At 47.7% G+C, this 23,980-nt stretch overlaps 1 protein-coding gene across 13 annotated transcripts in view; it reads right to left on the reverse strand.

Annotated features, from left to right (window-relative positions):
• The window catches only part of RC3H1 (ring finger and CCCH-type domains 1), a 710,644-nt gene that overhangs the window by 258,404 nt on the left and 428,260 nt on the right, over nucleotides 1–23,980 (reverse strand). The gene's annotated exons all lie outside the window — the stretch shown is intronic.

Below are 23,980 nucleotides of genomic sequence, written 5' to 3' on the forward strand. Positions count from 1 at the left end.
AGACACTGTTTTAGGAACTGCTTCTTTCTTTCTTTGAGAACACTTCACATGAGCATTCGAATTTTCACTCGCTCCAAGCTACTTGTTCTTATCTAGTCCCATTAGATGTGCATTCTGGTGTTGCACGATCATCCAGCAACGCCCTCCCAATTCACTGATTGACCAGTTCCCGTACCCCCCTCCCACATTGCTTCTTGCTTTGTGCATGAGCACCCATGTAGAAATTCCACACAAGCCAACTGAAAAACTGACACATAGAAAGTAATTTACAGGCAGGCTCAGAACGAGCATCTTGAACTAAAAGCTTAAAAAGAAAGGGACTCTTGCACTCAAGTTCGACAAGTTATTCCCATGAATACACAAATTCGTGCTAAAATGAGGCTTGAGTACTGGCAGCCATTTTGGAGCATAAAATATTACATATGTCACAACTCATAGAACAACCAAAGGCGAAAGATTGCTGTTTTAACGAAGAAGCAGCTTTAGAATGCCAAATGCTTTTATTTTAGAACAGCGTTCTATGTGGTCAAGAAATGTTACGCTTTTTTAAATTAATCAGTTTACATAACACAAGATGATATTTTAAATATAACCTTAAGTTTCATAAAAGCGTTAATAATGTTGCAGAATTCTTCCCGCCTTATCTCAGCGCAACTAAAGCAGACCTAGCATTTTTATCTTTCTTATATAGTTCAATGATAGCAGAGCCTGTCCCATTTTTGTGGCTGGGGTCACGTGGTTTTATCTGTTGCAGTGGGGCGAGGTTTGTAGGAAGCTAGTTCTGTGAATACTATACCAAAGTAAGGTATAGTGTGCACAGAGCCCAGTGGCTTTATAGAGGCTAAAGTAAATAATACCTTACAGTAGGAAGCTGGCTCTGTATATATTATACCAAAGTAAGGTATAGTGGGCACAGATCTGTAGATCCCCCCAAGGTAGGCAGAGGTTAAAGTAGATACCTTACTCTCGATTTGCGGTTGGGTAGGCGAGCAGCAAGGCTTTATCAGAGGGTAGTGTTAAGCATTTAGTGTACACACTCAAAGACTGAACTCAGACCAATTTGTTGGTATAAAAGAAAAATGTTACTTACCCAGTAAGCATCTGTTCTTGGCATGTAGAGCTTCAGATTCACATGTTATGCATACTCCTGCCATCTAGTGTTGGGTCCGGATGTTTGCAAGTTGTTTTTCTTCGAAGTAGTCTTTCCAGTGAGGAGGTAGGTGACTACTCCTTTCGGTGATAGTGCGCATGGGCATCGACTCCATTGTTAGATTGTTTTCCCGCAAAGGGTGAGAATGGAGTTAGTAAAGGTATAAGAGATGTCCATGCAATGAATATAAGATAAGAAGGAACTGCAACAGGTATAGGTACCCAGGGAGGCGGATGGCCGCATGTGAATCTACAGCTCTACATGCCAAGAACAGATGCTTACTGGGTAAGTAACATTTTCCGTTTGAGGCAGGGGAGCTGTAGATCACATGCTTTGCATGGACTATACAGCAGTATTCTCCCAAAGCAGTGGTTAACCTGTAGCTGTTACAGCTGTTTGAAAAAGTGTTTCAAGTACTGCCTGGCCTACATTAGCGTGTTGCCTCGCTAACACATCTACACAATAGTGTTTGGTGACTGTGTGTGCGGTGTAGACCGTGTTGCTGCCTTACAGATGTCAGCTAAGGGAATATTCCCAAAGAAAGCCATAGTAGCCCCTATTTTGCGTGTGGAATGCGCTCTAGGGGGTATTGTCAAGGTTATTTTTGCTTTCACATAACATGTTTGGATACATTTCACGATCTATCTTGCAATGCCTGATTTAGAGATGGTATTGCCTTTCTGTGGTGGTGAAAAAGCAACAAAAAGCGGATTGGTTTTACGAAAACCTTTTGTTCTTTCTATATAATATAGTAGAGCTCTTCTAAAATCTAGTGTGTGTACAGCTTGTTCTGCTAAAGAATCAGGTTGAGGAAAGAACACAGGTAGCTCAACAGATTGACGTGAAAAGCAGAAACCACTTTAGGTAGAAATTTGGGATAGGTTCAAAGAACCACCTTGTCTTTGTGAAGTTGAAAGAAATGCTCTTGGATAGTTAGTGGAAGGAATTCGCCAACTATATTTAGGGAAGTGATTGCAATAAAAAAGCAACCTTCCATGAGAGGAATTGTAACCGACACCTGTGCATCGTTTCAAAAGGTGGACCCATTAGCCTTGTAAGGACTATGATCAAGTTCCATACTGGTGCAGGTGGAACTCTTGGTGGTATTAATCATTTAAGTCCTTCTATAAAGGCTTTAATATCTGGTACTCTGAATAGAGAGAAGTTTTGTCTGTTTTGTAAGTATGCAGCTACTGCTGCTAAATGCAATCTAGTAGATGTATAAGCTAATCCAGATTGCTGCAAGTGTAAAAGATAACGTAAGATGTTTTGTACTGAAGCATCAAGGGGGTTGATATTGTTACAGTATGTAAAAAACGTTTCCACTTTGCTGCATAACACGCCCTAGTAGTAGGTCTCCTAGCCTCCTTTAGGATGTTCATACAGTCTGGTGGTAATTGTAAATAACCAAACTGACTTCAGGAGCCAAATCACCAGGTTGAGTTCCTTGGGATTTGGATGCCTGACTTCACCATGGCTCTGAGTGAGGAGACTGGAGTTGAGATGCAGCTTTTGGTATGGAACTACTGGGAGCTCTAACAGGATGGTGAACCAAGTTTGACGTGCCCATGTGGGAGCTATGAGAATGAATTTGAGGGATGATTGTCTGAGCTTCCGAGCCACCAGCGGAATGAGTGGGAGAGGCGGAAAAGCATAGGCAAATATCCCTGACCAGTTTATCCGTAGGGCATTGCCTATGGTGAGCAGGTGTGGGAACCTGTAGGCGAAGCTTGGGCATTCTGCGTTTTTCATCTATGGCGAACAGGTCTATGTGAGGAAACCCCCATTCCAGAAAGTAGGGAGTTAGGATTTGGGGTTGAAGTTCCCACTCGCGGATTTGCGGTCTCTGTCTGCTTAGAAGTTCTGCAATTTGATTTATTCCTAGAAGGTGTTCTGCTAGCAAATACATTTTGTGATGTAGGGCCCATTTCCAAATGGTTTGTAGTAGGTGTGAAAGTTGAAGAGAGTGTTCCCCCCTATTTTTTGTATGTCATACATAGCTGTCATGTTGTCTGTGCGGACTAGGACAGCTTTGCCTATTATGTGAGTTTGAAAGGTTTGGAGTACTAGAAAGACTGCTAGTAACTCTAGGTGATTGATATGAAGGCTCCTGAACTTTAGAGTCCATAATCCTTGGACTGTGTGACTTTGTAGGTGAGCGCCCCAACCAGTGAGCGATGCGTCTGCTGTTGGCACTGCCTGTGGAGCAGGGTCGAGAAAGGGCCGTCCTCTGGATAATTTTGGAAGGTTCTACCACTGCAGAGAATGATGGGTGGGGCCGTCTACCAACACTAGATCGGTTAATGGGCCGTGCGACTAGTTACACTGACTTGCTAAGCATTCTTGAAGGGGACGCATGTGAAGTCTTGCATGAGGCACAGTTGTAATGCAAGACGCCATCATGCCTAGCAGTTGCATGAAAATTCTTGTTGACAATGATTGGTTGAGCTGAAATGGAGTGCGAAGGGACTGAATACTGTGATTTCTGGCTGTATTGGGAGAGGCTAGAGTTTTGTAAGTGTCTATTGTGGATCCCAGATACATTTGCATGTTGGAAGGCCGTAGATGAGACTTTAACGTATTTACTGTAAACCCTAGTTGGTGAAGTAAGTGAATAGTGGTTTGAGTGTGTTGGAGACACATTTGTTAAGTACTGACTTTGATGAGCCAGTCGTCCAGGTATGGGAAGATATGGATGTGTTGTCTTTTCAGATGTGCTGCGACTACTGCCAGTGGTGACTCCAAACGGAAGCACTTTGAATTGGTTAAGGTGACCTGCTATGATGAATCGGAGGTATTTGCGAACCACTAGTGAAATGAGTGGGAGAGGCGGAAAAGCGTAAGCAAATATCCCTGACCAGTTCATCCATAGAGCATTGCCTTTGGATAACGGGTGTGGATACGTGGAGTCGAAGTTTGGGCATTTTGGTGTGTGGCGAACAGATCTATGTCTGGAAAGCCCCACATGTTCGCCACACACCAAAGGGAAAGATAACTTGAGGGTGAAGTTCCCATTCGTGAATTTGTTGTCTGTCTGCTGAGATCTGTGATCTGATTGTTCACATCTGGGAGGTGTTCCGCTAGGAGGTAAATCTAGTGATAAATGGCCCATCTCTAAATGTCTTGTGCAAGGTGTGACAGTTGGAGAGTGTGTGTTCCTCCCTGTTTCTGTATGTAATACATTGCTGTCATGTTGTTGGTGCATATCGGGACAGCTTTGCCTACAAGGTGAGTTTGGAGGGCTTTGAGTGCCAAGAAGACTGCCAACAGCTTCAGATGATATATGTGGAGGAGCTTTTCCTTTTGACTCCACAATCCTTGAATTGTATGAGTTTGGAGAGGAGCTCCCCAACCAGTGAGCGATGTGTCTGCTGTTAGCACTGTCTGTGGAATCGGATAGATGAAAGGCCCCCCTTTTGTAAGGTTGTGTGGATTCCACCACTGCAGAGAGAGAGGAGTGCGGCCGTCCACCAACACCAGATCTGGCAATAGATCCTGAGACTGATTCTACTGACGTGCTAAACATTCATGAAGGGGACGCATTTGCAGTCTTGCATAAGGAACAATCATGATGCAAGATGCCATCATTCCTAGCAGTTACATGAATACCTGAGCTGGTAATGAGTCACTGGGTTGAATTTGGAAATGAGAGCCTGAATATTGTGAATTCTGGTTGGATTGGGATAGGCTAGAGCTTTGTGTATCTACAGTGGCCCCTAGATATGCTTGTGTGTTGGAGGGCTGATGATGGGATGTCGACAGATTGACTGTAAATCAGAGGTTGTGCAGTGAGCGTACTGTTGTTTGAGTGTGCTGGCTTTGATAAGCCAGTCTTCTCAATATGGGAAGATGTGAACATGTTGTCTTCGCAGATGCGCAGCGACTACTGCCAGGCATTTGGTAAATACTCCGGGAGCAGTAGTTACTGCGAATGGGAGTACTTTGAATTGTTAATGTTTCTCCACTATTACAAACCTGAGGTATTTGCGATGAGCGGGATGTATTGGAATATGGAAGTACGCGTCCTTTAAGTCTAGGGTGGACATAAAGTTGCCTTGTAGTAACAGAGGAAGTACCTGTTGGACAGTCACCATATGGAAGTGATTTGATTGAATGTAAAGGATTAATTCTCTGGGGTCTAATATAGGCCTCAGAGAACCGTCCTTTTTGGCAATTAAATAATAAGCAGAGTAAACCCCTGCCCCCGGATATTGTAGTGGGAAGAGTTCTATAGCTCCTTTTTCCAGAAGAGATTGTACCTCGTTTGAGTAGGTGTCAATGTTCTGGAGATAGTTTGTGTGTTCGTAGTGGAATGTTTAGAGGGTTGCTTGTAAGCTCCAGGCAGTAACATGATTAGATAATTTGTCAAACCCATTTGTCTGATGTAATTGAATTCCAGACTGGGAACAATTGAGATAGACGTCCCCCGACAGGTGTGGGATGATCAGGGGAAAGGGTAAACAAGTCACTGCCTATTTGTGTCTAGGGAAGTACACTGTGCATTGCCTTTCCCTCTTCCTTTGCTATGGTTTCCAAGAAAACCACCTCGAAAATAACCTCTGGTAGAGGGTGATTGACTATTGTCTCTATATGAGGTAGAGGACCAGTCAGTAGGGATGGACTTTGAGCCTTCCTTGTTAAAGGATCGGCAAAATGAGCCACGGTTGGATGGAGTTTGTAGCGCTCCCAATGATTTGGCTACTTCAGTGGCCTTCATTTTTATAATGAAGTGTCCACTGTAGGACCAAATAAATGCTCCTTATCAAAAGGTGAATTTAAAATTGATGTTTGAACATCTAATTTAAAAACTGATACCCTAAGCCATGTGTGACGAAGAATGCTGGTGTTGATAGCATGTGAAGCAGTGTCTGCTGCATCTAGAGGACACCTGATGGATGTATTAGAAATAAGTTGCCCTTCCTGAATGAGGTCATGAGCCTTGGATTTATGTTCATCAGGGAGATATTACATCAGTTGCTCAAGCTCATCATAACGAGCACTGTCATATCTTGCCAGGAGTGCTTGTGTGTTAGCTATGCGCCAATGATTGGCTGTTTGCGCTGCTACTCTCTTGCCTGAGGCATCTATTAATTTAGATTCCTTATCGGGAGGCGGAGCATCTCCCATTGACTGAGAATTTGCTTATTTCTGAGCATTTGAAACCACCAATGAATCTAGTGGAACCTAACCTCTAATAAAAATTGGGTCTGTAGGAGCCGCCTTGTATTTTTCTTCACTCTAGGTGTGCGTATCCTAGCTCGCATTGGATCTTTGAACACCTTATCTGCATGCTTTAACATACCCTCGAGCACAGGTAGTGTATGCGTACTTTTTTGTGATGCACTTAGTGTCTCAGATAGAAAATCTTCCTCAAGAGGCTCCTTATCAGGCTGGATGGCTGGAGCACGGTGGGGAAGCAACATCACAAAGAACCCCGTGGCCCTGGTAACAAAGATTGCTCAGGCCGTCAAACAAGTTCCCCGAATGGTGCCGAGACGGAGAGAAACTCATCAGAACACCAGCAAGCGGACTGATTCATACATGAACATTGTCACACTCGAAGAGGTCTGACTTTCATCACCAGTGCCCGGCACAGGATCCTCTGGCATCGCCCCGCTTTGTACTGTGACTCCGAGGACGCCTTATGTGGCTGCAAGCGACTGCACGGACTCCGCTACTACCTATTGTGGGGTATCGTTGTTGCTATTTATAACACGATGTACATACACAAGTAACTCACATCTGCCTCAGGGAGTGGGGTGGGAGAGGGACGTGGGGGGAGGGAGAGGGACGTGGGGGGAGGGAGAGGGGGGGGTTGTTTTTCTAGTTCATGTAGTTATTTTGTTGTGATGGAGGAGGCAACAGGGACGATCTTAAGACGAAAACAATCAGAGTTTGCTGACTTACTGTACCAACTAACGACAACCACACGGGCTCTGGGCGAGTAGCGCCCTACAACACCCACTTACACTAGGTCTGACCGAGACGTGAAGAGAGCGCTCCATATCCTCACCTGCGATGTTAACGGACTGAGAGATAAATTGAAACAAAGGGTTGTGCTCCAATATCTCAAGAGGCAGGCCCTGATATCGCTCTGCTGCAGGAGACACATCTTATTGGTAATACCTGTAAGGCACTCGATCGATGGGGTTATAGACTGGTAGCCCATCGTGCGTCACTTTCTGTTTGAGAGGGACCGGTATTCTCATTTGCAAGCAATGCCTATACATATTGAAGGACACATGGGTGGATGCCCAGGGTAGATTTGTGGCAGCTGGCGGGACTTGGAAAGGGTGCCCCCTAAATGTCCTCTCAATTTATATCCCTCCAGCGCTGAAAAAAACCTACTGGCCGACTTAGGTAAATTCCTCCTTAACCTCCCAGCTGGCATTCTGTGATGGGAGGCGACTTTAATTGAACGGCGGATAGGCGTGTTGATCGGCGCCCCCCTCGTACAGACCCACAGGGCACTTCGCCATTGTTGGACTTTCTCTTGGTGTTTGGCTTGGTTGATCTCTGGCGCCATCTAAAACCCTTAGCGCGTAATTTTACTTTCCACCAAGGCGCACATGGTAGTCGATCCAGAATCGATTACCTGCTCACACACGCTGATGATCTCTCTAGCTTTACCGAAGCCAGGTCTCTGGCGCATGGTATTTCTGACCACTCTCCTGTTCTTACACAGCTGGCCCTGCCTCAAGAAAACAGACATCTCACCCTCTCTATTACTCCATGGTGTTTGAAGATCCCACATGTAAAGCGCACAATTATAAAAGGGGTGGAACAGTACTTTGCAGAGCATACCAACACGGTTGACTCCCATCAGATCCTGTGGGGAGCCTTTGGGGCGGTTATTAAAAGTCAGGCACTCTCTCCAATGTCGGCGCACAAGAAGGAACTGAGGGCACGATTGGAGACTCTAGAACATGAGATTCAAGGGTTGGAGGATGAGGTAGAGATCACGGATGACCAGCTTATCGTACATACTCTCAGCGTAAAAAGGAAGACTACAGGCTGCTCGCACTGGAGGCAGCTAGGTCGAAACAGAAAGCTACTCTGCACAAAATATATGAATTGGGTGACCATAAGGCAAAGCTACTGGCATGGCTGGAAAAGCGGGAAGCCACACAGAGATGGGTGCCCCTTATTGAAGGGGACACAGGAGAAATGCGGAGTGACCCACATTTGATTGCTGATGCCTTCACCCCCCATTTTGCCTCTATATACTCCTCCACTACTCGTACTACCTTTACTGACTCCAGGGATCTCCTGGCCACAAACCCGATCTCTACACTCACCCTGGAAGATCGCGAGCCCTAAGAGGGCGATCCTACTGAGGAGGAATTGGCGACTGCCATACGTGGGACGAGATCGGGGAAATCTATGGGCTCTAACGGGTTTTCAATAGAGCTGTTCAAATTAGTGACCTCCAAGGTAACTCCCGCTCTCCGAGCAATGCACTTAGAGAGCTACCACACTGGATCGCTACCTAAAGATCTGATGCTGGCCTCAGTGGTCGTTATACACAAACAGGGTAAGCCACTGACTAGGTGCGACTTGTATCGCCCAATCTCTGTGTGAGAAAGTGCCATCTTTCTTTCATAGTATGCCCTCACTTTTTGCTGAATTGGTGAATGTACTTTGACTGAGTGTGCCCTGGACTCCTGCCAATCAGGTGCCCAGGGCCTATGTTCCTTCCCTAAAACAAACAAAACCCAAATTGGCAAACCCTGGCCACATATCAGCCCCTGGTAAATGGTACCCTAGGTACCCAGGGCCTTGTGAACAGGGAAGGCCTCTAAGGGCTGCAGCACTCCTTGAGCCACCCTTAGAGGCCCTGTACCCTTACACACACACACACTGCCTTTGCAGGCTGAGTGTTTGGGTGCAAGACAAAAACAAAGTCGACATGACACACATCCCTGTGTGCCATGCCCATCACCTACACTGCCATGGCATACATCAGCCACCCCTCTAGCTGGGTGCCTTATGCCAATGGTGAGGGCACAGGAGCAGGAGCCCTGTGCCCCTACAGTGCCCAGATCCATTCCTGTAAATGCGACAATATCCCAGCAGGATATACTGAAATTATTTAAAAAGGTATGTACAAGACATTACAAGGAACAAAAGAGAGGAAACTCAAAGTTATTTTTTCAAAAGCGCCAATCGGCGTCATATATTTTGGATAGATCAACAGAGCACAACAGGGTATAAAATACTCTGGCAACCCTAGTGAAAAAGTGTACAAAGTGCTCGTGCTAGTGAAACAACGGCGCTAGTGACAACGTGAAAAAAACAACACAACAGCCGGCGCATGAAGGCAATATGTACAATACAGGGTCCATATAACAATTTACTAGATAGTAAGATTGGTAATTTTCTTTTTCAAATGAACCAGGTTTGTGTGCGCCAAGAACGTTTAGGCTGGTGGGTAATGGTCAACGGCGTTTCGATCCTACCAATTTAAGGATCATCATCAGGACCTGGGTTGCTTAATTTGGGAGTGCTCGAAGCAAAAAGGAACTTCGCGGGAAAAGCAACCGATGTAAGGGGAGGACCGGGCTGCAGCCCAAAGTGGAATGGAGCCGCAGTCAAGGATCTGGTCGCGTAGTTAATTAGCGATCAACAGCAAAACAGGAGTAAATCCAGAGCGGGAGAGAGGACTAGAGGAGCCAACTACATGTGCACCAACTGATTGGTGCACATGTAGTTGGCTCCTCTAGTCCTCTCTCCCGCTCTGGATTTACTCCTGTTTTGCTGTTGATCGCTAATTAAGTACGCGACCAGATCCTTGACTGCGGCTCCATTCCACTTTGGGCTGCAGCCCGGTCCTCCCCTTACATCGGTTGCTTTTCCCGCGAAGTTCCTTTTTGCTTCGAGCACTCCCAAATTAAGCAACCCAGGTCCTGATGATGATCCTTAAATTGGCAGGATCGAAACGCCGTTGACCATTACCCACCAGCCTAAACGTTCTTGGCGCACACAAACCTGGTTCATTTGAAAAAGAAAATTACCAATCTTACTATCTAGTAAATTGTTATATGGACCCTGTATTGTACATATTGCCTTCATGCGCCGGCTGTTGTGTTGTTTTTTTCACGTTGTCACTAGCGCCGTTGTTTCACTAGCACGAGCACTTTGTACACTTTTTCACTAGGGTTGCCAGAGTATTTTATACCCTGTTGTGCTCTGTTGATCTATCCAAAATATATGACGCCGATTGGCGCTTTTGAAAAAATAACTTTGAGTTTCCTCTCTTTTGTTCCTTGTAATGTCTTGTACATACCTTTTTAAATAATTTCAGTATATCCTGCTGGGATATTGTCGCATTTACAAGTATTTACCCAATCTCAGTTGGGTCTATGGGTATAACTCCTGTGATTATTCTACAGATCCATTCCTGAGCACTGTAAGTGCAGTGCTGCCATTTAAGAGTACATGGTGCTGAGAACTCGTCAAACACGACGAGCTCCACAGCACCATAATGGCAACACTAAAGACTGAGAAGTTTGGTATCAAACTTCTCAGCACATTAAACCCACACTGATGCCAGTGTGGGATTTAATGTACCAAGCACCCCAGAGGGCATCTTAGAGGTGCCCCCTTAAACCTAACCTACAATCCACGTCTGCTCTGAGGCTGCCTAGGCTGCCACCCAGCAGACAAGTTGCTGGACCCCTGGGTAGGAGAGCCCCTCCTCTCCTGGGCCTGCAACAATGCACATCCTGGGCGAGGTGCTAAATCTCCTCCCCCAGGATGGGCAGGGGGAAGATTCAAAGGCATGCCGCCTCTGTGAGCTTCCCCAGGTCACTGAAACCCCCCCACTCTGGCGGGAAGCTTTGGCCGGAAACCCCAAATAAGGACAGGGGATGTGCCAGCCTGCCAACCCCACCCCTCAGGTGGGGGAGGCGAGGTGAAGCACATCTCCGGGCTCTCGCCATCTTGAAGATGGGGAGCCCTATCAGGACTAGGCTACTGCCCCCCTCCCACAGGAGAGAGGCAGGATAGGGGTGTACCCAACCCAGGACAGGGACCCATTGGTCCCTGCCCTTCACCTGCCTGTAACACCCCTAAATCTAGTATTATGGGGCACCCTGAACCTTCCTTCCCCAGATTCCAGATTCAAAACTACAAAGAAGAGCAAGAAGAAAGAAGAAATGCCCTGCAGCTGCTAAGAAGAGGAAGACACCAACTGCTTTGGCCCCAGCCCTACCGGCCTGTCGACCCTCGAACCTGCTCCTGCTCCAACCCGGCATCTCTTGTGGCCAGCAACCTCACAAACCCCGGAGGACCTGGCTACCTTTTGGCTCTAAGCCCCTGGGACTCCCATGAGTAGAGGCTCTACTCAAAACCTACCTCTAATCCCTGGCAGCAGCCCGGAACCGCGAACCCAGCACACTCTGCACCAGCCAAGCCTGGCCAGTGCCGGAGTGGACAAAGACCACGAAGACGACCCCACGGCGACTGTGACCCCGAGTCCGGCACCCAAGGACCTCCCTCGACACTCCTGAAGTAGCCTGCAGCCTCAGAACAAGGTGCCACCCCAACCGCGATCAACAGAGGGTAAGATTTCCCGACACCAAAAGGCACCCCTGCACGCGGCGCCCCGCGGCCCCCTGTGCCCAAACCCGGGGTACCTACCTATCCTCCAACTACCCAACTTACCTCTCGAAGTGGTGGTGGCACCTGAAGAATCCTCGTCCCCGAGCTTTGCAGCCTTTTTCCAAAACGGAGATTTCCCATTGAAATCAATTGAGCGCCCGAAGGCTCAAAAGCCCCCCGCACCCAGCTGCCCGAGTGGCCCTGGCAGTGAAACCTCTACACCTACCTACTTCCCCACTTGCCCTGAGTAAGTGACCAGGAGCCCAGCTCCCACAGCCGCGTGGCTTGCCAGTCAGCTGCCACCAACCAAGGCCCCCCTATCCCTCATAGGAGAACATTGGGCCTAACTCTCTCTGCACCCGGCCGTCCTAGAGTCGCTGAGGGTGTACCAACTGTATCTACCTGACCCTGGGGGACCCCTGAGTCTAGGCCCAGAACATCAACTCTGCCAGTCGAGTACTTACCCTTAAACCGATAACTCTATTTTCCTCATAGGGTAACATTGACTGGCTTTTTCCTGAAATTTCTTCGAAGTGTGGACTTTTTCAAATCTTAAAATATTCACCAAAAATCAGCTGAGTAACGAAAACGAAATTACTCACCTGCTCTTAGGTGAGCTCCCAGTGCTGGATCTTTGTGCCCAGCACTGACTCTGAAAAATACAACTGTACTTACCCGTAACCCAATTTTTTTCCATAGGAAATCATTGACTGTTTTTCTGTGAAATTTCTTCTAAGTGTCAATTTCTGCAATCTTTAAATATTCTTCAAAAATCGTATATTAGCCATGTGAGGAACATCTGAGCTGAAGGGGGAAGGAGCAGCAGCCGCATAAGAGGGAGGTCAGAAGGGAGCCAACATGTAATGACTGTAATAACGACATGTACAATGATAATAAGAAACTGTATCAACTGTAACAATGTATGCATAGGTATAAATGTGTTTTGCCCTATCGTTATTAAATAAATAAAAAGATGTTTATAAAAAAAAAAATCGTATATTATCTGAAAACGTAATTACTTACCTGTTTTGGATAAAGGTCCCAGTACTGAGTCTAGGCACCCAGTACTGGATTACAAAAGTAACGAGAACATACTGTACCTGCAACTTGAATTTTCTTCCATATGGAATCATTGACTGTTTTCTTTGAAATATTTTCAAAGTGTCAACTTTTAAAATAGCTAAATATTGTTTACAAATCATTACAGTAATTAAGTCGACTTTCATCACTTGATTCTGAGTACTGACCAAGGACTGAATCTAGGATCCAGTCCTGGAATTCCTAAAGTAATCCAAAAAGTAATCTGTTGCAAATAACTTGACTTTTCCATTGAGCTCAATGCATTGTTGTGTTTAAAATAGAGTTGCCTATTGCAACCACTTGTAACTGTTTACAAAAGTCAAATGCATATTGCAAAAGTATTTATATGAAACATCTCATTCTGAGAAAGTATATTTTAAATCCAAGTGTTGGTTCTAAAATAAAACAAGCATATATTTTTTATATATAAACCATTGGCCTAAAGTTCAGTTATTGAGTGTGTGAGACCATTTGCTGACTGAGTGTGCACAACAAATGCTTTACACTGTCCTCTTATACTGCCTTACGGCTCGACCAGGCTACCACTTTAGAGAGTAAGGTTATATCTAACTTTAGCCTCTGTCAAACCCTGGGGGACTGTGGACTCTGTACATCCTGTACCTATTAAGGAACAGTATATACAGAGCCACTTTCTCACACCCTGTTAACTGCCAAGGCAAAGATTCTCGCCAAGGCATTAGCCAACCATATGATCCCAGTTATTTGCAAACTTGTGCACCCTGATCAATCAGGCTTCATGACTGGTCGAAACACGCTCTCAATCTTAGACGACTACATGGGGTGATGGGGAGAATTAACACCATTCAAGAAGACGCAGCACAGTTCTCATTAGACGCCAAAATGGCATTCAACACTATCGAATGGCCTTACCTATTTGCTCTCCTCGAACGCATGAGCTTCGGCCCAAAATTTATAAAGTGGGTCAAGCTCTTATATACCGATCCAACTGCCCAAGTGGTAGTCAACCAGAATACATCCCGGCCATTCAGTCTTGAAAGAGGGACTCGACAAGGTTGCCCCCTGTCGTCCCCCATACTCGCCTTACTATTAGAGCCCATGGCAACCTGGGTGAGGGGTGACCCCACGATTAGAGGGCTGAAATGGATGGATCACCATGAGGATCGAATTTCTTTGTATGCAGACGACATCCTACTGCATGTCGCGGCACCCTCAGCCACGATCTACCGCATTTTAGATATCTTTGCAATCTTCAGCACCCACTCAGGATATACTATAAACTGGATGAATTCGATACTCTATATGCTTCAGGGCACCCTGCATCGGCTGCCCAAGGGCACGGACGTTACAATTGTCACTGAGGGTTTTCGCTACCTTAGCATATATATCACCCAATTCTATGAAGTCAATCTTAAGGGCCCGCTGACTAGACTCCATAATGATGTGCTCCACTAGCTGTCTCTGCCTCTAACGCTCCTAGGCAGAGCAACGCTGTTCAAGATGTTGACGCTGCCCAGGTTCCTATATGTGTTGCACAACACCCCCTATGCAGCCCCAGACACATACTTCACCAGCGTAGACAGTGAGTTCAGAGCGCTACTATGGGATGGGAAAAACCCGCGTTACCTGACCTTAAACAATACTATTGGGCCTCCCAGCTGGCAGTGATCAACCAATGGGTTTTTGCCGAACCGGCGTACTGGACGGACAAATGAATAATGAACACAGAGGGGTATCAGCGTGCACTTTATTTTAATTCCAAACACCAACGAGTTACCGGTCATACGGGCCAAACAGTTGCAATTTGGCACCATGCGACAAGAACACTGGGGTGGAACAAAAAACAAATAACACTGCCCACTCGCCTATGGGACTCCGAGCAACTTGACACACTAAGAAAATGCCCGGGCTTTGATAAGTGGGACTTATTAGGCATCTCCTCCTTAGGTGACCTCTGTAAGCGAAATGAGATGGTCCCTTTTAGTGACATGCAAGCAGAATACCAGCTGGCTGGGTCAGAAACGTTTCGATACTTACAAATACACCACGAAATAACTACCAATGTGGCATGTGGTGAGACTTTACCTGAAGCCTCCCCACTGGAAGACAGGCTTTTAGCAGATCCAATGCCCCGCAAAGCAATTTCACTTCCATATCGCAAACTAATCAACAAGTCGGAACCACTGGTGTGTCTCCAACAGTTGTGGGAATCAGATTTAGGTTATTTGGAAGATGACGACTGGCAAGGAGCACTTTCCTCCCCTAAAGAGGTCGCTATACCGATGACGCTCCGCTTAGTCCAGCTCAAAATCCTACACAGAACCTATCCATCGGCACACACATTGGTAAAAATGGAGCATCGGCCTGACACGGGGTGCCTTAGACGCTGTGAAGGGTAAATTTTTCCATGTGCTCTGGGAATGCCCACACATTCAGTCCTACTGGGGAAAAATCTTCTCCACCCTAACAAAGGTCTGTGGGAAAAACATAACCAGCTCCCCACGACTTTGTTTGCCTAATGTTAGGGAGGCAACTGATTTGACCCAGACCGAGCGCACGTGGGCCTCACTAGTCTTTGCCCTTGCCAAAAGAAATGTAGCTCAGATATGGGGGGCCGGGGATCTGCCCACTTATCAGAAATGGTCCAATGACCTGGACAATGCGATGATCGCAGAGAAAGACTTCTTCAAACACAGGGTTTGCCCTATGAAATGAGACCACAAATGGGCTAAATGGAATGTGTCACGTGACTGTCTGTGCATCCCGAACTGAGGAGCTACGTCATTCTGGGGATGACACCGTTTCTGAATCTATTTAAAATTGTATGGGATTGTACGTGATTTGTGTTCGCTGCTCATTTGAATATGTCACCACTGTATGCTACTGTCATGTGGCCTCACCGTTTCCCACTTTATCATCACAACTGTTTAATAAAAAGTAAATAAAAAATCAAATAAAAAAAAAGAGGCTCCTTATGGAGTTGCACCCTATGATACTGTGCAGCTCTATTAAGCAATTCTGTAAACCCCAGATTATCATCTGGAGAAGGTCCAGATTGGTATATATCTGGATCGTTGTCATTATTAGGATCCGTGTTATAATCTACCCAGGGGTCTGGAGCATAATCTTGTGGTACATCCCCGTGTGAGTCATCATCTACATCCCCATCACCCTGCTGAACTGGTGATTGTGACTGAGGGGTGAGCGGATACTTCGCGTGGCACCGAGGATAGAATTTGAATGGAGTCCGTTCCATTGACTGCGAGGAGAACCAACGCGGTTAGGCTGGACGGCCTTCCGAAAGATCCATGATCAAAAGGCAAATGCTGGGGCCTGGCCTAGCGCTGGCGATGATGGCCGCCTAAAGGGAAAGCTCAGCAAGGGCCGAGCCCCAAAAACCCTAAATCCAGCATTAATCCTACAGAAGAGGTCCCGAAAATACCTGTAGTGCTGTAGGGCCATTGGCCGACCCGATCATCGCTAAACTCCGTTCCCGGAAGACGCTCCATCGCCCTGATCGCGGGCTCCGAGGCAGGGCCGGGATCGCCAGGGAAGGCCCGCACAGGGATCGGGAGTGGGCTGATTGGTACGGACCGGAGACAATCCTTCACCTCGCCGCCTTCCCGCGCCTGCCCCTTTGACGCAGACCGTCGCTCATCAACATCTGCAGCAAGGTCCGTCCGGGACTCGGCAGCCGCGGTGGGAGGCGGGACTCTGCGGCTTGAGGATCCCCGCCTGTCGCTCGCGATGCGACGGCATCCCGTGATCGGCGCTTCGCACCTTGCCCTGCTTCTGATGTATGCCGCCTGGACGTAGCGGGGAGCAGGATTGCAGCGGTTGAAGTTAGTTTGGTCTCCCCTCCCCACCAGAGACTGCGCTTACATCGGCCCATCGGGGCCTAGTGTGATTGCCAGATACGGTTCCTCCGGTGTCACAGGGAGGCTGGGGGCACCAGACAATGAGCGCCTGGCACAATCCTACAGGTGCCACTAAATTACTTCCCAGGGATGCATGGGAGCTCCACTGGTACAAGCAAGCTCCATCCATAGTGGTGAGGGAGCTGAAACGTGGGGTCTCGACTAATAGGCCCGAGAAGGAGGCTGTGATCGGGGAGAGCCGGAGGGAGACTTGAAGTATGGTTGGATAGCTGAGTGGTGAATACAGACAGGGTTAACAACGGTGGTGGCCGGGGAGCTGGGGTAACACTCCCCCCCCCCCCCCCCTCACCCCCACAAAAGGACACCCATTGCCCACACAGACAATATTCGAGAGGTGGCAACGCCGCGGACTAGGCCAGAGACCTGACCCCCTGCTGGGAAAGGCTGAACTACCGACAGAAACCACACTACTGACGGGCGGTGGAACAGACCAAGATCTCGTACTACGTTGGGGAGCTTAGAAGGAACGAGATAACCCAACTGGCAATTGGTCTCCAAAACACGCGCCACTACCATGAAACCCAAGGGTGGCACAGGGGTGTAGACAAACAAGCTCGACAAATATGCGGTTCCGAAGCCGGCGTCTTCGGAAGATGGAGCCCAGAGTGGACAGGCTGGAGACAATGAACCATCCCTCAGCTCAATAATGGCAGCCATCCAGGTGCTGGAAGCGACGCTTGAGACCAAAATCGACAAAGTCTCCATCGAAATGAACCTGATGAGGGCCGACATGAATAAAACCGCGGACAGAGTCAAGGTGACCAAGACGAACGTGCTGGAGCTCCAAACCTCCACTAAGCAGCAATAAGAGCAGGTCCAGCAGGTCGTACACAAACATCGCCAGATGGCCCTTAAACTCGAGGATCAGGAAGGGCGGGCCCGCCGCAACAACATAAGAGTGGTGGGGGTCCCGTAGGGCACAGAAGGGCCAAGTGTAGACCTTTTTCTCGAAGACTTAATCCTAATCCATCTTAAGCCGAAACGGCTCTCCTCCCTTTTCACTATCGAGAGGACGCATCGGGCACCGGTCCCAAGACCAAAGACCAGGGCGGCCCCCAGGAACATCATTGCGAAAATCCTCAACTACAGGGACTGTGATGCAATTCTACAAGCGGCCCGAATGCAAGGGGACCTACACTACGAAAACACCACGGTGCGTTTTTTTCTCGGACTTCACACTTAAATTCCAACAAGAGCGACTTTCCTTTGACGGGATCAAGAAGGCACTACAGGACAGAGGAATCAAGTATATGATGTTTTCCCCGCAAAGCTCAAAATTATTGCGGATGGGAAATCACTGTTCTTCACGATTCCAACGAAAGTGTAGGCATGGCTAGATAAGGCGACCACACAGAGGTCGGAAGCGACCATGGGAGACAGCTGGAGAAACACCCACGCCCATTCGCCGGGCTCAGCAAATGGCAGGTCGGACTCAGATAGGCGTAGTCAGCGATCCTGGAGATCGATATCCCACAGTCCAGTGACGGTAGCGACCAACGGAGATTGACCGGACATTTAAGTGAGGTTTAACTCTCGGATCTGTTCCAGCAAACTGTAATGTATAAACCTTTACTGTGATGATGTAGGGTGGGGGACATGCCATAAGAAATTGGCCCTGCGGGACTGAGGGGGCCTCAAAATGGCACTCCTTTGATGGGTGAGGGCAGGCCCTAGCAGCCGGAGTCGGTACTAGCCCGTGTTAACCCGCAACTGTTGAAATGTTCTTGGGGCGGTAGGCGCTCTGCTAGTTGGGGATGTGGGTGGTTTCGAGCCTAAGTAGCAGGGAGGGGGGGTTGGTGTTCAGGGGGGATTCTTTTCATTGTCTGTTTTCAGGGAGGGTGGGGGAGGTGGGAGGGTAGTTATTGGTCACGCGCAAATGACATTTCTCAATCATTGATGTGTTGTATATTTCAGAGGTGTAGCAGGGACTCCGCTGGTAACAATGAGTACGAAGTGGGATAAGAGCCTAAAGCTCCTAAGCTGGAACGTTAACAGGTTGGGGGACAGGGTTAAACGAAGCATTTTTCTCCAATACATAAAACGTCAAACTCCAGATGTTGCTCTACTTCAAGAGACATCTAATTAGGAACACCTGCAAAGCGTTAGATGGATGGGGATACACAATGGTAGCACACGCTGGTTTCACATCCGGCTCCCAAGGGGTGGGCATCCTACTCAAACACACTTTTCCACTCCGCATAAAACATACCTGGACCGACCCACTGGGGCACTATGCGGCGGTTTCGGGGCAATGGGAGGGGCGCACCCTCACACTATTGGTCGTCTATATTCCTCCAGGTCTCTAGACCCAGTCATATCAGGACATAGGGGCCTTCATAGTCTCTCTACCAGAGGGACAACTAGTCCTGGGTGCGGACTTAAACGCAATTGTATCGGGCCTAGTTGACCGATATACACCATGTGATATCAGTGCCGGGAGTAACTGGCTCTCAAACTTCCTTGAGGCCTTTGGCCTCACGGACCTTTGGCGGCTGCATCATCCTGGCCTCCAACAATATTCTTTCTTCACTGGATCCCATCGCACCTTTTCCAGAATTGACTATATCCTTATGCCAATACAATAGAACACAACCATACAAGAAATTCGACATTTGGCAAGGGGCATCTCTGACCATTCCCCCTTATGGGTCCATCGGACGGTGGGAGACAAGAGGGTCGGTTGTACAACGCCCATTAACCCATGGTACTTACATAGCCCTGTAATCAAAGCCCAGGTCAGCAAAGCACTTGCCCATTACTTCCAGGAAAACAATGGCACAGTCGAATCCCCCACCACCCTTTGGGAGGCTTATAAAAACGGTCGTTAGAGGCCATACCCTCTCAGCCATAGCCGGGTTGCTCAAAGAAAAGGAAAAAGAGATGACTAGCATTGAACAGGATCTCCTCTGCCTCGAGGAGGCGGCGAAGGATGGGGAGGATCTGGACGCTCTTCATAACTTACAACTTAAGGCGGCAGAATATAAAGCAGTTGCAACAGACGCAGCCAAAGCCCTAGCGAGGGACAGGGACGGATGACTGTACAACCAAGGTGATATAGCAGGCAAGCTAATCTCTTGGCTAGACAATAAAGAGGGCAAAAAGGCTAGTGCCAGAGCATAGGAGTAGGGAAGGAGAGGTACTGACAGAACCCCACGATATAGTGCTAGAATTTGCTAACCACTTCAAACAGGTGTACCAGAGTGGTTCGGAATTACCGGAGGAAGATTTCTCCGCACTCCGCATTGACATCAGATTGCCCGTCCTCACTGACTCCGATAAGGAGGCATTAGATAGCGCACTGACAAATGACGAGCTAGCCACAGAGATACGAGATCTACGGCCTGGGAAAGCCTTGGGCCCCAATGGACTGCCCATTGAGCTTTACAAACGGAAGCCCGATAAGTTATCCCCATACCTCAAAAAAATGTTCGAGGATTGTAAAGACCGTGGTCTCCTCTCACATGACCAGCTTATCGCCACACTGGTAACCATACATAAGGAAGGGAAGCCGGAGGATGAATGCACTTCCTATAGACCTATCTCCCTGCTCAAAGCGGAGCCCAAAATCCTTGACAAACTATTGGCAAACCGGCTAAGACAGGTGATAGACAAACTGGTCCACCCTGACCAGTCGGGCTTCATGCCACACCATAACACCGGGCTCAATTTGCGAAGATTACACGGGGTGCCAAGCCAGCACCCAGGAAGATGCAATAGTGGTCTTGCTAGATGCCTCTATGGCGTTTGATACACTTGAATGGGCGTATCTGATGGCAGTCCTCAAGAAGTTGGGCTTTGGCCCCAATTTTATTGGATGAGTACGGCTCCTTTATACAGACCCATTGGCCCAGTTGGTGGTAAACAATAAAGTCTCGGGGTGTTCACTCTCGGCAGAGGGACGCGTCAGGGATGCCCCCTCTCCCCTCTGCTCTTCACCCTATCACTTGAGCCACTAGCGGCTTGGATAAGACAAGACCCTTCCATCAGGGGGTTAAGGTGGGCTGAGGAATGGGAGGATCGAATTTCACTCTTTGCAGACAACATCCTCTTATATCTAGCCTCTCCCCGGAAGTCGCTGCAGGTGGCTCTTGACATCTTCACAAACTTTGGGAGAATCTCAGGATACAGAATCAATTGGAGCAAGTCGCAGTTATATGTCCTGCACGGAAATGCCCCCCTGCAGAGAGCTTGCCCCATCCAAACAGCCACGGATGGATTTAAATACTTGGGTATTTTCATCATTTTCATTACAACCGATGCAAAACTCCGCTACGAGCGCAATCTACACCCCCCCCCCCCCCCCGCGGGGATTTAAAAGGGACACCATCACCTGGAAGACGCTGCCACTGTCATTACTGGGACGAGCAGTGCTTTTTAAAATGACATTGCCGCGTTTCCTTTATGCCCTCCAGAATTACCCAGACTTGGTTCCACCTGTATTCTTCAAAGCCATTGAAAGTACCCAGAGAGATTTACTGTGGGACGGTAAACCGCGCATAGCGCTTCACAAGCTAATGCTCGGTTGGTACGACGGGGGCATCGGACTCCCAGACATTAAAAAGTACTACTGGGCTGCACATCTGTCAGCCATAAACCATTGCACTTACCGTGGGGGGACGACCCGGGCTACAGGATGGACAAATGTGTACTCCCAGGTGGCACTTTCACAAGGACGCTCTATTTTAGACCCAATAAATATTCACTCACAGGACCCACAAAACACTCAGTCCAACTCTGGTACATGGTTAATCGTAGCTTAGGGTGGGCCAAAAAACTCACGCTTGCCACCCCACTGTGGGATTCTGAGAGCCTGGGTACATTTGGACAGACGAAGGGTTTCGACAAATGGGACCTGATTGGGCTCTCTCGCATTGGAGATCTATGGGGAACGCACGGGTGGTCTCCTTCGCCTCCCTCCAACAGACGCACGAGTTAGCAGACTCTGAATATTTTAGGTATGTACAAGTCAGACACTCCCTCCAGTCTAACATCCCCAAGGGGTCCTCCCCTCCGGAATCCTCTCCTCTCGAGGATAGGCTGCTGGATGGGTACTTGCCAGACCAAGTCATCTCCCTCACATATAAAAAGCTCATACATAACACTCCAGACCCCTTACCATCTTTAAGGGAGAAATGGGGGCGGGATGGTCTAGAGTTGGACGACGAGGAATGGCCGGAGGCACTGTCCTCCCCTAAGGAGGTTGCTATTTTATCCAGGTTGAGGCTCGTCCAATTAAAAATGTTACATCAAACCTATGTCTCTGGCCCTAGGCTGGTGTTGATGGGTAGGGTTGAAGAAGGGTTTTGTAGACGACAATGTGGTTCAGAGGGCTCCTTTATGTATATTGTTTGGGAATGTGCGCACATACAAAACTACTGGGGAAAAGTACATGAATGTATGAGTACAGTCTGGGGAGTGGTAATCAGGCCCTAAGCCAAGAGATGCCTCCTTAACGTCTGGGAGCCCACGGACCTTACCACCAAGGGCAAACTCTAGACGGCCCTTGGCCAGATGATTGCAAAACGGAACATTGCCCGCCTGTGGGGAGCGGTGGCACCACCAACGCTGAGTGCCTAGAAGGCGGATATGGCTTGGTGTATGATACAGGAGAAAACGGTATATGTAGCACGTGGCTGTCCTCAAAAATGGATAGCAATCTGGACTAAGTGGAACACTTATCATGGAAATATATGTGAACCTCCAATTGTCCCTGCCCTAGAAGAACCGTTATTGCCTTGAAATGTATGATAAGTGACCAGTACATCCCACCATGGGCACCCTCATACTATGTAATTGCTCAAATCTGAAGTGTGTTGAACTGCTACAACTAATGAATAACTAAGCGTTGACCGAACCCTTCCTTTCTTGTTTCAATAAAAACAGTTTATAAAGAAATTAAAAGGCAAACGCTACTTACCAGTATGCATCTGTTCTTGGCATGTAGAGCTGCAGATCCACACACTAAGCATAGATCGCCATCTGGTGTTGGGCCCGGATGTTTGCACTTTTTTTTTGTCTTTGGAAGTCGAGAGGTAGGTGACTCCTCCTTTGGATGATAGTGCGCATTGGCATCGGCTGCATCTTCAGATTGTTTTTCGCCAGCAAGGAAATAATGGAGTTTTGAGAGAAACAGAAAAGATGCCCATGTATGCTGTATCAAAATAAGATAATACTGGAACGGATAAAGGTAGTGGTGGGTGGGTGTGTGGGTGGTGGGCGTGTGTGGATCTGCAGCTCTGCATGCCAAGAACAGATGCATACTGGTAAGTAGCATTTGCCCTTCAAGGCATATGAGCTGCAGATCACACACGAAGCATAGATTGTATAGCAGTACCTCTCCTTAGCGGCGACCACCAGTATCTGTTGCAGTAGTTTGAAATAATGTTTTGAGTACAGCCTGGCCCACACTAGCTTGCTGTTTTGTTTGCACATCTACACAATAGTGCTTTGTGAATGTGTGCAGTGTAGACCATGTGGCTGCTTTGCAGATGTCATGTAAGGGAATGTTCCCTAAAAATGCCATTGAAGCCCCTATCTTTCAGGTAGAGTGGGCTTTAGGGGGAACTGACAATGTGCGTTTTGCTTTGTGATAGCAAATCTGTATGCATTTGACAATCCACCTTGCTATCCCAGATTTTGATATGGGGTTGCGTTTATGTGGTGGTGAGAAGGATACGAAAAGCTGTTTTGTCTTGCGAAAAGGTTTTGTTCTTTCACTGTAGTAAAGCAATGCTCTTTTGACATCCAGAGTGTGGAGAGCTCTTTCTGCGACTGTTTGAGGTTGTAAGAACACCACTGGCAACTCTACAGACTGATTGAGGTGGAAGGGAGTAATAACTTTAGGGAGGAATTTAGGATTAGTTCGTAGAATAACCTTTCTATGATGTATTTGTAAGAAAGGTTCCAGAATGGTTAGTGCTTGGAGCTCACTAACTCTTCTAAGAGAAGTGATGGCTACTAAAAAAAGCATGCGTGTAACAAGAGGGAGAGAGAGGACTAGAAAGCTAGTCCATGTCCCCGAGGGATTTATATGTGATTAAACAAAGAAGACTAGCTTAAGTTGACCAAAGTGATGCAGTACTCAAAGTAGTTCTGTCACAGACACCTTGTAGGTGTATTCATGAAGCCCTCGCCCACCAACCTAGTTGGTGGCATGCTTCATCATCGGGCCCACCCAGTGACACCTAGTATGTCCCGGGTGTGCTACGACGCCTGATTACAGCGGAGCTGG

This window comes from Triturus cristatus, chromosome 4_2, assembly GCF_964204655.1.
Source record: "Triturus cristatus chromosome 4_2, aTriCri1.1, whole genome shotgun sequence".
NCBI classification, from domain to species: Eukaryota; Metazoa; Chordata; class Amphibia; order Caudata; family Salamandridae; genus Triturus; species Triturus cristatus.